Source organism: Pygoscelis adeliae, unplaced genomic scaffold (genome assembly GCF_000699105.1).
Source record: "Pygoscelis adeliae isolate BGI_AS28 unplaced genomic scaffold, ASM69910v1 Scaffold286, whole genome shotgun sequence".
Lineage (NCBI taxonomy): Eukaryota > Metazoa > Chordata > Aves > Sphenisciformes > Spheniscidae > Pygoscelis > Pygoscelis adeliae.
This window is the reverse complement of record NW_008825076.1, coordinates 7264154-7277570: the sequence shown is the minus strand read 5'-3', so window position 1 is coordinate 7277570 and position 13417 is coordinate 7264154.

Sequence of the window (13417 nt, the reverse complement as noted above, 5' to 3'; positions counted from 1 at the left end):
GTAATACAATCAGGAATGCAATAGTTGGAAGCCTTCATATTGAGAATTTTTTTTGTCTAAGTTGTTTTTTTTTTTTTTGCGATGAAACTCTTGATCTTTCTGGGAATAAGTTGATTTAGAAGTGACTTTTTAATTTGTATGGTTGAATAACTACCACCATAAAAGAACATACAGTGCAATAAATAAATACCGCTTGCAAACTTCAGAACTCTCTGCCACCACTTCATCCATCAAAACTAATTCTGTAAAAAACAAAGGATCTGACAAACCCAACCAACCTTTTCCCCCTTCTTACAAAAAGACTGAAATCTATTTCTGGAAATGTCGTAACATTTCTATTAAATGATCGAGTCCTCTGGAAATGTTTAGTGGTCCTACACAAACACCCTCCATGAGGACCAGTAGCCCTTGTCTCTGCAAGCCCAACACACTGACTGGGGCAGCTCAGGTCCAAGCACTTATGCAGAAATCCTGTTCTACTCATGGCACAGGATTCCTGGGAATATGATGGAAAACAGAAATTGCCACAGATGTCTGAATTGCTGAAATTGGAAAAGCAAAAAGGGCTGATAGCTGCGTTTCCCTCACCTCAGTGTCAGCACACAGTGTGACCCGCATGCTGAACCCTCCTCTGCACACCAATAAGCCCTCGAGGTGGAGTAATATGAATGTAAGAAATATCTTGGCGCTGTATCTGTTTTTTAATTAAAAAGTTTTGCATGTAAACAGATACCTTCTCTTCTTCCAAATCCACACTGACATCCACTACTTATCATTCTGAAGTGATCGCTAGAGGAAACATGATTAAAAAATATCATATTCCATGGAAGTTTTCTTAGTACTGCCCATCATCGTGCTGTCTTGTTCCCTTTCACATCAGCTCAACTGTGAGAGTTTTAAGCCGACGTCAAAAAGTCAGGCCGTTTGAAGATACAGAAGTCAGCTATGAGGCTGTAATTTTATTTTTTATTTATTGATTGATTCATTGGTTGAAAAAGAAACATTGACTGGATGATTTTAAAGGTTAAACGAGCGTGATGAATGATACCAAAGAAAGCCCTACCGAACCTTGACTCCCACTTCTTTTACAAACGACACAGACATCAACATCCTAAAGATACAACGGTCCCAATTTACCGATAGGTACCACAGAGCGATGAAGACACTTGAGCTGGAGACTCATCCTCTCCTTTCAGATGTGAAGGGAGCAGCTGGCACCGACCCTAGGAGGACGCTGCGTTGGCTCTTACGTCCTGTTACCATCACGGGTAGCAGCACTTCAACACTTTCAAGTCACACATTTGCAGTTTTTTCAAAACCAGGCCTCAGTAAGGACTGTCAGCTACCGCTGTCAGTAATGTCTAGCCCAATGTAAACACTTTGTTAGTAACGTGATGAAATTACACCTCCAGGTTTATTCTATGTACTAAAATAAATCTTTTCACAGAACACATATGCATTCATTTATACTGCACTGCTATGACCACAACTTTTAATTTTTGCTATTTAATTATTCATCATGGCTCAGGTCTCAGTTTAAGCTAGTATGCAAAGATGAGGAAGAATGGGCACTTTTTTATCTCATTTTTTTGCAATTAATTCAAGATGTTCATTAATCCCATTACTTTTCTACGTGATAAGAAAGAAAAAAACCCCAGTAACCATCCAAACAACAAAAGAGACTCCCTTTATAGAAAAAGCAGGATATTCTACAAAATTTACTTGCATGAATAGACTCCATTAAACCAATTAAAATGTTCATGTATAGGGATGGCTCATATTATTGACTCAGCCTACAAGGGCAATTTTTCTTCTTTTTTGCCTTTAAAGTTTACAATATTATGAGTGAATTGACCTAATAACAGATTCTATGGTAAAGATTAGCACAGGTTTCATGAAGAATTTCACCTGGAAATATGAAATTGTCCTAAATTTCCCTCCTGTTCCATACCTGCAGTAACAATAAATGGTACATCAACCAGCAATTTCATGTTTATTACCAGGTGTTATACCTGAATTAATCAAACCCAAAACTTCCTACCCCCCAAAATGTCTACTAAAAGTAACCATCTTCTAACTTTTTTTAATAGAAAACTTGGGAAAAGTTGAAATAAGAAACAAGAAAAATATTACTCAGTCCATAATTCATACAGTTCTAATGACATTTCTGACCTTTAAAACAAAAAGTATGAACAACTCACACAGACCACTGGGCAAGTAGAAAAAGTAACAAGAAAAGCCAGCAAAGAAAAGAGGAACTAACCATGAGGAATCCTCTGTGGCTCCAATATGACAACATTTCTACTCTGTAAAAACAAAACGCCATCAAAACTTCACCAGCCACTGCCCTCACTTTGTCTGAAAAGACTTCCTATTGCTCACCAAGTTGTTCCTTTGATTACTCTAATGTCCAAAAGTTTCCGATAAGTAGTCTTGTAATAAGGACATATCACTGTTTGAAATGTGGTTACCAAAACATAGTATTATTTTGTTTCTCTTGCATGCAAATACTAGCAAAAGCCCACACTCTGTCATCTGACTTAGTTACTGAAAATGGTCCAAAAGCAGATATGAATGTCAACGAGCCCTTCTGATTCATGCTCATTGATATATTAACAACTTTACCTTGTCTGTATGAAACATCAGGGTCCTGGGCTTTTAAAGATACCCCATATTTCACTATCGAAATATGTGGCCTTGATCATTTTTGTGCTCAAGCATAGGCATTGCTTGATGCTCAGTCACACTTATATGCACAACTCAGTTAATTATGCTGCAAATTATTCTACTTAGCCATTGCCATCACTCTTGTCTGACTCGAGCATACGGTTGGCATGGTGAACCCATCTCACAAGCCAGTCATTACACATCGGATGGGACAGACATCGAGCTCCACTGAACCCCAACCAGCCACACCACCAGCCCCAAATGAGGATGATTCAGATCTATATGGTTAACCTTAACGTTTTTCTGAATGTTTATAAAAAATTGAACAAAAATGAGCAAAGTTTTTTGTTGAACCTGGCTGCCACGGGCAAGTCCTTCTTCTTTGCAGGACTCTCCCCTGTGAATGCACCCCCAAAACACCATGGCCTGTGAAAATGAGGTCACAGAGCTGCACGTGAATGGGAAGGTGGGATGTGCAACAGGGCAAGCAATGCTGAAGTGCTCTCCTCTGTGTTCACTTGGCCAGGACACCTGCATGGCACCTATCTGCAGCATGCTTAGCTTGATAGCTGCTTATTTCCTTGAGCACCAAAAGGATTGAAGCTGTAAAATGAAAAGGTAGTGGGCAGGAATGTAACCATCTGGGGAAGATCTCCCCAACCAGTAGTTTCAGAAAGAAAAATACAGGCTGTCTTGTTTAAAACCACTGCCGTATGTTTACGCAGCCCTCCTCCTTAGGTATTTGCACTACACAACGCCCCCGTGGAGCGGTGATATTACATGTTAGCTCTCTACCCTGTTATTTCTGGCTGCTTAAGCAGCAAAGGACCAATATCCTGTTCAGCTATGCTCAGTTGGTGCAAGACAAATCAGTGAGATATCGCTCTGCAGCTCACTTCACACACCTCTCGTCCTTGTGTGGCACTGCTTGTTTTTGACAATGACTGACGACTCGTACGAAGCCCCTGCATTCGCTATTACCAGGAACCAAATGGATATTTCTTCATGAGCTAACCCTTATCTTGCAAACTCTATGAGCTTTAAGGGTAGAAAGCTTATCCTCTGGAAGTCTTTCACTTCTACAACACCTCCTCCTTTCTCCTGTGATTTACTGTTCACTTTTCCTTACTGGAAAGCTGATATTTCTGAGTTACAAACTAGAGACATCTCAGTCTCTAGTTTATAGAAAAGCCATCCATGGAAACCTGAGAAATGAAAAGCCAACCCTCCCTCCAGCATATTAGCTAGTTTTAGACCATAGTTAATGAGTTGTCAATCATACATAATTTTACATTAAATTTAATTTACATTTAAGTCACAGTGGACTGAGCAGTGGTGTACATATCCATCAACCAGTTTCCAGTGACCATCAATAATTAATAGCCTCTGTTCACCCTATAATCTTATTTCCCAAGTCCAGATTGACATCTACCAGGCAGACTGGCTCTCAAGATAGTATTTCCCCAAAAAGTAATTCACACCTGAAACACAGAGCAGACACACGACCATTCCTTTAGTGATGGTTTACTTCCTTTCCAAAAGTCACCTCTCTATTTCTGGGTACAGGAAAAGCACTCGGGTCGTTTTGATTTAAAAGGGAGCTTCAAACTGAGCAGTGCCAAATATCTCAGACGAGGCAGGAAATCAACTAAGGGATTAAAGAATCTTATTCACCTACTACTCAACATCCTGCAGAAGAGCCACAGAAGGTGTTTGTGCCTTCTACAACCTCTCACCCCAATGCTTGGTGGTAACAGTCTTGAAAATCTTGGCTCCGTTTGGCATTGTATGCTGTTGCCTGATTTTCAAGCTGAGAGCTAAAGGGAAGACTGAAAGATGAAGGTCCTCAGCTGGGCAAAACCATACTCATTTTGACAATTCACATACCATCACACATACCATCACTTCACCTTTTGAAACCCTAGCTGGTCTATCAGAGAACAAAGAAGACCCAACTAAGACCTAGCAGGTTTAGGGCCACTCTAAATAACGAGCGTCCAAAGGACTGGTAGGTAATTATGGTGCAACCTCCTGACCAGTGTTTTTCTCCATTAGTTGTGAATTTAGGCAGTTTTCTGACACTGTTTTGAGTGGCAAATGAGGGCCAAAAGATGATCAAGTCTGCAGAGAATACGCCAGGATAAGCAAAGGAGAAAGCAGTAACTCGTATTCTATTACATCCTGGCTAGCTCCAAGCCTTAAAACTTAAGCTAAACAGTATTTAGTGATTTATTCAGCTTAGCTCTAGATAGATAGAATACTAAAATATTGTGCTGGTTTTGGCTGGGATCGAGTTAATTTTCTTCACAGTAGCCAGTATGGGGCTGTGTTTGGGATTTGTGCTGGAAACAGTGTTGATAACACGGGGATGTTTTCGTTACTGCTGAGCAGTGCTGACACAGAGTCGAGGCCTTTTCTGCCTCTCACCCCACCCCACCAGTGAGCAGGCGGGGGGGGCACAAGGAGCTGGGAGGGGACACAGCCGGGACAGCTGACCCCAACTGACCCAAGGGACATTCCACACCATATGGCGTCATGCTCGGCATAGAAAGCTGGAGGAAGAAGGGGAAAGGGGGGGATGTTCAGAGCAATGGCGTTTGTCTTCCCAAGTCACCGTTAGGCGTGATGGAGCCCTGCTTTCCTGGAGATGGCTGAACACCTGCCTGCCCATGGGAAGGAGTGGATGAATTCCTTGTTTTGCTTTCCTTGCATGCGTGGCTTTTGCTTTACCTATTAAACTGTCTTTATCTCAACCCACGAGTTTTCTCACTTTTACTCTTCCGACTCTCTCCTCCCTCCCACTGGGGGGGAGTGAGCGAGCGGCTGGGTGGGGCTTAGCTGCCGGCTGGGGTTAAACCACGACAAATATTCTCTTCTGTCTTAGCAGCAAGGCAGGGTGTGGGGACAGGAGGTGAAATCATGTCTGTTTATGCTATCTTTTAATTTAGCTGATTTGGGCAGAAAGGATTGCATTAGAGATGAATTACTCCTTAAGAGGTTTCTTTAAAGCAAGGAATTTAAAAAAATTCTGAAAAGCTTAAGGCCTCCTAATACATGTGACTATTTTGCTGTATTTCAGCCCTGGAAAAAAAAAAATTATCGAAGCAACAAAACTCTGTTTCTTCTAGTAATGAACAGTAAAAGCTTGTCTGGGGGGGAAAAATAGTGATTAGATTGTGACTGTGTGTTACTTCCAAATGTAAAGCCATTTTGCTTGAGACAATATTAAGATACTAGGATGCAAGGTTTGATCATTAATTTTGGCTAACACTACACATTAATGTTGCTACAGTCTTAGATTTTCTCTTCTCCCCTGGTTTTAGACAGCCTTAATCATGCTTGCAGCCGATTCTAATTGCTGAATCGTATCACTCTCCACCTTCTCTAAAATGCTTGGGGCAAAAGAAATAGTGAAGATTAATGACAGACGTGTAATTAGAAGAAAATGTAAAGTTCTTGTGTTAATCATTCAGAAATAATTTGATAAATATGAAATTCTGAAGAGCTCTCAGAGCAAAAGATGATAAAATGAGTACTGTAGCACAAAGCTAAGCAAATTTATATGTACCACACTCCTTGCAACTGGAAAAAAAAGAACTCACGCGAGCACGCGCAAGCGTGTGGGTATGCAAGGGGGGCTTTATTAACATAATGAAATTCAGCATGGAAGACCATCTGTTTTAATTGAGCAAGCTTATTCGTACAATGCTTTGCTCCACTAATCTTGTTTAGATTAATGTTAATGTTCTATTAAAAGGTAGTTTATCATCCCACAATACTGAGTTAAAGTGATCACACCCATAGTAATATTCTCAGCTCTTATGGAGGCAGAGAGCTCGCTCATTATCAGGCTATTGATCATCTTACAGCCCACCTATTAAGGCTGGGAACCTTGGTTAAAAGTAACCAGAGGTCTTTTTTCCAGTAAGGGTAAAGGCACAGATAAAGAACTTTTATTTAATTAGCTTAAAATACAAAAGAACACAGTCTGCAAAATTATTCTCAATTATGCCTTTAGATAACTACAGGAATGATGCTTTAGCTAATAATACCTTTCAGGTTGTAACAGAGAAAGTATCAAACTGGGATGGGTTTCTCTGGGTTGTTATTTTGTCTTTTCTTCCTGTGACACATCTTCTCACCATAACACTTGACAGAGTGAGTTTTCTTCCTTCAAATACCTAACACTGCTTGTAGAGCTTCATCTCTGCTTCCCTCCTCTCATCTTCATAAATGTCATCTTGATCTGCTTGAGCCCAGCTTCGAGCCCCCAGTGAGGATCACAGCTCCTGGCTGTCCCTTCCACCATGCTGTTTTGTTTCGTTGCACATCCCTGGGTCCCCTTTCTCCATTGTACCAAGCATCAGCTCAGTGTCCGACCCCTCAAACACTTCTCCCACCTCTCCCATGCCACCAGAGCCTCGGCATTTGCTCCTCTTGTTCTCAACCAAGTAGCTTTGCCCTTTCTGCCTTGCTGCTCCGTCACTTTGGAAGAGCTCCTGGTGAGCCAGCAGCAATGGTACCTTCACATTTCCCTCCTTAAAACATCTCCTTTGCTAGAGCACATAAAAAAAATCCCGACAGTGGCTAGGCAGTTGGCGTGCTGGACGACTGCCTCTTGTGCGGAAACTGTCGTCTCTTTGTTTCTGAGGACTCACCCCATCTGTCCATCTCAATTCATCAAACGTGTCCTGTCTTACACTGAAATGACAAACCCACAAGGGCAAGGATCAAGTTTTTTGTGTTTATTTTGTACAGCTCCTAGTACAATGGTGTCTACAACTGCAGGTGCTAAATACCACTGCAGTACAAATAAAGTAACAAAAGAAGCAACAAAGGTAGCCCCCCCTCCTCCCCAAATTTCAAGCATGGCTTGAAAGAGTCCACTTAGAATTTTTATTTCCTAAGGGAACATTTTATAATTACATTTTGGACATATGAACAAGGAAGATGAAGGATACCAAGAGAAGATGAAATATATGTGAAGAAATTCTTCACATGCCATTCTAAAAACAATAATCTCACAAAGCAATAATTCAAGTGAGACTTCTTCCCCGAATACCAAAACATGCCAGTCATTAATTAAAATTCAGAAAAGCTTCTTTGTGATACAAAAGCATCACCATTCCCCCTCTGCAAAATCGGGAACCTGAGAAGGAGAAAAGTTAAATGGTTCATCCAAGGAAGCCCAGCTGACAGTTGCCAAACTGCAAAACACTCCAAGCAACATCAGACACTTGTTCTCACACTGGCTATGGGGATGTCCAAAGTTCCCCATTTTAGCCTGGGGTAAGTTTTAAGTTTCTGAATAAAACTAAACCTGAGAGTAGCCCATGCACTGAGTTTTGAAAATCCTATCTGAGCTGACTCCAAAATGCACTAATTATGTGGATTACGTAGAACACAAAGGCATCTTCTCATTAAAGAACCACACTCTGAGATGAAATCCTCTCTCAAATTGGTGTACTCTAGCAAAAACAAGACCGGCTGAGGACGCATGTGTATGAGTTACAATTTTTCATGGGAATGTTGGAAGAGACTTAAATGAACCCCTTAATTTGCAGAGTGGAATTGTTAATGCTTCCCTCAGAAAGACAAGACACATTTCTACCTCTAACGAGCGATATAGATCTATAGCTAACAAGCCATACAACCTCTGAGCGAATGTTGACAACTTCACGAGGGAGACACGCAAGCCAGAGATTACACTGGAAAAGTTGATAGTGATCAGGGTTACAAATCACTGATTTCCTGAGTATTTGTCAAGTGCCCGTTCAATGCTCCAGGCTGTGTCCAACACACTGAAATTACAAGTGACAAAATAAAATGAAAATACGCAGACATCTCTGCCCCCATCTGTTTTCACTGTTTATTGTCCTTTCTGAACAACTTGCCGTGCTGAGCACTATCTCCCCAGCCTGGCTGTCCACACACACCCCATCCCTTTTGCAGAACAACTCTGGAGCAGGGACGCAAGGGGCTTGCCTCACTGGCTGCTTGTTTTGTGGGGCATTTGCCACATTTTGGGGACAGTTACCCTGGCACAGAATGGAGAGCAGCTGGGATCTGGATTGCACAAGGTCCTGCATGAAATTGTAAGGTTGTCTGCCTCCAAGCACTTTGCTCCTTTGCACTGAACCCAAGAGAAGCGGAAGGGGCAGCTGGGGAGTGAGAAAATGCTGGGGCAGAGTGAAATTGCATGGGAAGTGTGAAAGGACAGGGACAACACTCTTAAAGAATCACAGTTAGCAGACAATTAACTTCCATATGCTCTTTTATTCCATCATCAGCTGTATTCAACATTAACATGTTCCAACCACTTTTTTCTTTAGGCTGAAGTTACGCTGTGCAGCACGTTTCCAGCAAGGTGTGCACGTACCTGCCTGTCCTTCTGCTGGGCTCATTATGGGAGAGCAGAAATCACATAACCTGTGATATAAAACTACCTTTGCACCTTCCCTTAGATTTCCAGGCTACTTCCTACATTTCCCCATACGGAAGGGAGAGAAAGCTGCTCCTCCAGAGCCAGCATCCTTTGGAGTCGCTCCTCTCCAGTGACAATACTGAATGAGATGCCTGCAGGCGGACCAGGTGGATGTGTGTACCTACCTAAAAGGCACACATCTAAACACCTTGTTCGGTCAATAATACAATGCAGAACGTGACTGGCATTTTTTTCCTCTCAAGACAGATAAGAAATGCATTCAGGAACTTGTGACTAAGCTGCATGGGCTGTTAGCCAATGCACTGTATCTACACATGACAAATTATGCATTCATCCATTGTTTGAAAGTTTTGAATTCACTGTCGGTGGTAAACTTTTTACTAGAACACACAGATGGTCCTGCCTGATCTTGTTAATGAAAAACTCTCACACAGCTACAAAAACAGACGTGATCATCTGTTTTTCAACATTCTGAAAAAAATCTACAGAGGTGTAAGGTGCTATACAAATGAGAATAATTAGCTTGTGCCATCTGTGGACATTAAAAAAAACAGAGTATCTGTATTCCTATGTTTTATAATGATAAGCATTATGTCTCCAGCAAAGTACGCACTTAATAACTTTTCAATTTATTGTGACCTTCTGCTCCAATTTACTTAAGGAACTATAATACTAGCTGTGCCTCACACCTTTTTCACCTTATAATTAGCAAGTAATAAAAAATGCTATTAAAAACTAATAAGTCTGAAGCTCTCTGACAATTCACTGATTAATTCTGAAGATTTTAAAGTACGTTGGAACATACTTGGCTAAAACATCAATTTTATCAAGTTCTTAGTACTGCTAACGAGTGTTGGTGCTGATCAAGTCTCATGGCTCACCTACACATAATGGCTGCAGGAATTTCACCGTGCCACGCTACGTGGCTTGATGACAGGATAACACTTCCCAGGTCTTTCCAATCCAAGTTTAGTGGTGAGCTGTATTCTGTCCTTGCACATACAGTGCTGCATGCCTGGGGTCTTCAGGCAGGAAGGGCACAACACTGCAGCAGTTTGAGAATGGATACCATTAGTATCTGATGAGGAATAGTTAATATCGATGAGTGCCTTAGGGGGAAAACAGTAAAAATGATCAGCATCCAGCACTGGATTTCACCTGATTCTGTGTAACAACCCCTGGAGACATTTAAACACACTGGGGATGCAGAACTCTTATTCCTCAGCCTCCAAAAAACGGGAAGTGACCAGGAAGGTTGGTCTTGCAGGCTCTACCGGCTGGGTTCTCGCTAGCACTCCTATAGCATGAGAGGAGAGATTATCGCTGCAAAAGGATTTTGCACGAAAAAATGAAGATCATTTTAAATAGCACTGTACAAGCTCACACTGGCTGCCCCCACGCCGGAGACCCGGATAAGAAAGAGGAAGCCCAGTGAGGAGGGCTGAGAGCAGAGCCTGCATTGCACAGACATTCTCTGAATACCAGCACCAGGAACACTCAGAGAAGCTGCTCCCCCAGTACACTCCCACCCTCTGTCACAGCACACACTGGTGTGAAATATATCCCTCCATGTGCCATTCAGATCCTCCCTGTGAAGCGTGCACTGAAACACTATCGTATTAATGGTTTTCATTTCATATTAAGTGAAAACAAATAATGTGCAGTGGGCAAATGCCAATTCCATACAATGCTGAGAGCTGGAATGCTGTTGCCTTAAAGCCAAGCAGAGTATGCACTGCTGCCATTGCCATTCCTAGTGCTCTTCCAGTCACGAACTGCTCTTATATTATTCACAGAGAGAAAAAGGCAAACAGCTTTCAGCCTCCAAAACGCTATCAAAATCCAGTGCATTTTCTCAACAGCATTTTCTATGCAGAGCTCCAAAATGGACCTTAAGCCCTAAGCACTGGGTCAATGAATGCTATTTTATTTATTATTTTATGGTTTATCATTATTGTGTTAGATGCTGGTAGCAGATCCCTGGTGTACAACGCAAGATCCAGACCATAATCACCATGCCCCAAACAGCCTGTCACGTAGGGAAGATTAAAATATGTAACACGTCTTGTGCTCACCTTGTAATCTTAGTATGAACACCCGTAGCTGCAAATATAAAGATACAGAGTCCTTACTCTCTTATCTGTTGCATGTTTTAATACCAGCAAAGGTCTATCTCTATTCATATTTGACTTGAAGCCACAACAACCGTGTGAAGAAACAGGCAGAAGACACTGAAAGCATTTTTTAATTGAGTAGTGCCCACTCCCGACACAATTTTGTGGTCTCACTCTTTTAAAAACCATCCTATACTTTCTGGTCTTTTTGATTTGTACTTTCTGATTTGAGCTACTGTTATACTGACTCACCTACTGTCTTTAGAAAACATTCATAGATTTACCTATTACAGATGGTTAAGATTAAAAGTGTGAATAGGCCAGGCCCAACTTATAACAGCAACTCTTCCTCATCCATTTTCTAACCTTCTTAGGAACACAGGTAAGGTTAGTCAGTCCTTGCTGTCAGTCCAAGGACTTGGTATTGTTTCACCTTATAAAGCTTGTTTCCTTCAACTGACCCATTTTCATTTCTATTCATGAAATACTTCCTATTTTCCCTCCTCTGATTGCATTTATTTGTGAAATGCAAATGTGTGGCCCTGTTTGTCGAAGGTTTGAGAGTACCTGCCTTTATTATTACTGCTGTGCTCATTTAAGCTGCAGCATCTCCTAATTATTTTAGAATGGTTTTTTCCAGACTCCCACCGGATAGAAAGTAGCATAACTTTACTCTGAGATGACTTTGAAAAGCCTGCATGCATTGCTATCTCCTAAGTGCACTCTGAAGTCAAATCAATTCACAACGTCATGTTCATAAAATGGGAAATGATAAGAAAAGAATGAGTTCTGTTATACAAATTACCAGCAATTCAGTGTGGTGCTTTAATGTCATTCCTGTTCTTCGAGGATGTCACTGAATGCACCAGGCAAGTAAAATGGCCATATGAAATTAAGCCACTAAAAGTAAATGTTTGCTCCTATATTGTAAAGAACCTCATAAACGTCAGAGGTTTTTATTTCATGCACACCACAGCTTGTAGAGACACCAGGAAACATTTGGTTCTAATGGGAAACTGATGTTCATTTCAGCACCGTGCTGCCCATTAGTACCTGCCTAAGCAATGTTCTCCTGCAAGTCTGAGCAGCCAGACACACCAGCCGACCAGGACAGTACAGAAACACAGTTTAGTTTCTATGTTGTTTTAAGTGCCAAAGAGATGAGCAATTCATGCACTACTCAAAACCACTGTGTGGAAAGTCTTGTGTCCCTTAACACAGGCAAGCATAGGAAATTCTCATTGTAATTAACTGGTAGCTCAAAAGTTTTGCACCGCCCCCCTTTTTTACCCTTCTGTGTTTGACAGATCACCTCTGGAACGTGCTTGCACAGATTAAAGGTGACAAGTTTGTACTGGCTGGGCAGGAGGCATGGTAGATTCAAGGAAACATGCTCTGGGTGCTCCTGCACTTCACCATTTTTTGTGATCTCTTTTCTGCCCACATTACTGGGCACAAGAGTGGCTGATGTTGTCACTCCACCAGTCAGAAAAAACCCTACTTGCTGTATTACCACATATAGCTGTAAGTCCCCCACCTTCTTTCCCTTGCTTCCACGTACTTAATTTCATTCCCGTTTACTCAACAAAGGTGTAACTTTGACTACATAAACAGACAGGAGGCAAGGAGAGCTGAGGAGACATATGCTTGGAGAAACCCAAATATCAGCATCTATGATAGGGTAAAGTGGGTGGCTCCAAGTGGAGGAGAAAATGGTGCTGATTGCTGGTGATTCAGCTTGTTACTCCTTTGCTGCTGTGACCCTTCATTACATACATTTCCACTCATTCCTAACATTTTGGGGTGTATGAGTATTTTCGGGTGTACCAGTTGCATGAAGATGAACTTGGCTGAATACTATTACCCTGCATTATGATTTAAGCTGCATACTCCTATCATAACAAGGGATCTATGTACATCACATTTATCATGTTTTTTCAGTATCTCCTAGTACCAAGCAATGCTGTAAAAGCCCAGTGCAAACACACAAGGCCAGAGAGACCAGCATCCCAGCAGTTTCTGCTAAAACACAGGTAACAAATAACCAAGGGTGTCGTATCAGAGATGCTCCATTCCCATTACAACACATTACAACAGATGGTCAGCCCCCAATGACTCAAACCTTGCTGTAAACCTGGTAACTTCATTAGGTGATTCAAAGAAGGCTCCGTCCTTAAAAATCTGGTTTCAG